The following is a 2,455-nucleotide window of genomic DNA, read 5'->3' as shown; positions in this document are numbered from 1 at the left end:
GAAGGGGAAGGAGGGAGGAAGGAAGGGGAGGGAGGGAGGAAGGAAGGAAGGAAGGAAGGAAGGAAGGAAGGAAGGAAGGAAGGAAGGAAGGAAGGAAGGGAGAAGAACTAGGTCAATGATTGCACAGAGTTTTGGCTACAGGACTGATATCAAGATCAAGAGTAATACATATCTTGCCTCCCTAGAACATATAAGTGTCATAATCAAGAAGTGTAATAAGGAACCAATGGTTAAGTTTTGCCATTGTTACAAATTAAGTTCCTTTGGAAAAATGTGCTTATTTCTTAAGTCAGTAGTACCTAATTTTTTTTTCTGGTCCCAGCCACATATAAAATGGAAATAGTGCCAGGCATGCTGGTGGAAATTAGAAGAACTTGCTCACAACTAGGGATAGAGCTGGCATAAGCATCCTTACCCAGCATCTCCAAAGGCTAGCTCTTCCCTGAATGCTAATCTACTGTGTAATGTACAGTGTACATACAGTGTATGTACAATGCGTAGTCTCCTGGGTATCATTCAGGAAGAGTTAAATACAAACCTTCCACATGCACTTCAATATCTCTCCAATTTCTAACACCCATTGATAAATCTTTTTAGAGAGTTGTTATCCCCCACAATTTAAACGCTGGGGTTATATTAAAGAGAAATTTTGGCTCAGCGTCCTTTGTCTTGAAGGTAGAGTCTTTCACCTCTTCCCCAATAATTTTATTGTGAAAGAGATTGGTGTTTTGTTTTGTTTTTTGTTTTGTTTTGCAAGTTGTCCAATCCAACGAATGACAAGTTTTATCAGTGGTCCCTTTGTCAAGATTAAGCTGGTTGATGGTGGAACCTGGAATTAAGAAGAGTCTAAGATTATAAGTGGGTAGACTGGAGACTCTGTGCTTTGCTTTGCAATATATGCAATATGAGACTGATAGATTTTTCTGTAGGACACTGGGCACACAGAACCATTTTGAAGTCTCTCTTGGTAAAGCAAACCTTTGGACAATTCACCCTTTAAATTGCTTCATCTTGATTGACAATTTATTGCTTAAATCCTATGTTAGTCCCAGAAATGCTCTAGTCTAAGGACCAGAAACTGTCACTTCAGGTGTTCCTTTGCAGAAAGAGATGTGTCTCTTATAGTGATCTAGGATATCCAAAAATAATGATTATACTGGTATTATACAGTCATTGCCTTAAACTGTCCTAATCACTGTACATATCTTATCTAATTTAATCTCCACCACAACCTCCAAGGAAACTGCTATCACTGTGCTCATGTAATAGCCAAGAAAATTGAAGTAGAAGCCAGCATATAGCTAAGCCGACAGTTAATGTGACAGTCATAGCTCTTCAGCTACCAAATAGGCATGGGTGTTATTTGTCAGCAGTTGCTTCAGCTCTGGAGATCCCAGCCTTCGGATAACAAGCCGTCACATTCACGGTGAACCTGGCTTTTGGCTGCTCTGGGATGGCAATGTTTTGCACAAACACTTGGGCTCTAATGGAGCTGAGTCTAATCCTATCAGGATCATATCTTGCGATTGACAAGTGATAGCATTTAAGAAAACAGGTGCTCTCTGTTTTCAGAACAATTGCTAGGCATGATCTGATGAGAGCAGAGCAATTTGCAAGAGCTCTGGGTAACCGGTTGTGCTGTTCTTTAGCTTTGCTTTGTAGTCACCAGCAGAATGACGAACTCCCCGTTTGGAGCCAGTCTATAGCACTGCCCCCTGCCCTTCCTTGCATGTTAGCTCTGCTCATGTCTCCACATGTATGGCAGTAGGGCTGACTCCATGAGGATCTTCAAGTTACACCATGAACCCAGGACTCTGGACTAAAAGTACAATGTGGATCTTTCCTCTGTGCTCCTGTCTATTCACAAGAAGTTGAGGGACAGGATAATTGTAGGCTAAATTAGCTTCTTCCCTTAAACAGAAAAAAACCCAAATTATCAGGAAAATAAATTCTAGCTGAGATCCACCATAAAGTAGTTTCTGATCTTTATTGCTGAATCCTCCTCTTTTCTTATTTTTTTTAACTCTCAATGTTGCTTTTTTAAATTTTACTTTAATTAGATATTTTCTTCATTTACATTTCCAATGCTATGCCAAAAGTCCCCCAGACCCTCCCCCACCCCACTCCCCTACTCACTCACTCCCACTTCTTGGCCCTGGTGTTCCCCTGTACTGAGGCATATAAAGTTTGCAAGACCAATGGACCTCTCTTTCCAATGATGGCCAACTAGNCCATCTTCTGATACATATGCAGCTAGAGACACGAGCTCTGGGGGGTACTGGATAGTTCATATTGTTGTTCCACCTATAGGGTTGCAGACCCCTTTAGCTCCTTGGGTACTTTCTCTAGCTCCTCTATTGGGGGCCCTGTGATCCATCCAATAGCTGACTGTGAGCATCCACTTCTGTGTTTGCTTTGCCCTGGCATAGCCTTACAAGAGACAGCTATATCAGGG

General features: G+C 41.6%; 1 protein-coding gene across 7 annotated transcripts in view; it reads left to right on the top strand.

Moving 5' to 3' along the window:
• Nucleotides 1-2,455, top strand: part of Ano4 (anoctamin 4) — a 374,740-nt gene that overhangs the window by 308,241 nt on the left and 64,044 nt on the right. The gene's annotated exons all lie outside the window — the stretch shown is intronic.

The sequence above is a fragment of the Mus caroli genome, chromosome 10 (assembly GCF_900094665.2).
Source record: "Mus caroli chromosome 10, CAROLI_EIJ_v1.1, whole genome shotgun sequence".
Lineage (NCBI taxonomy): Eukaryota > Metazoa > Chordata > Mammalia > Rodentia > Muridae > Mus > Mus caroli.
This window is presented reverse-complemented; position numbering and strand designations above follow the sequence as displayed.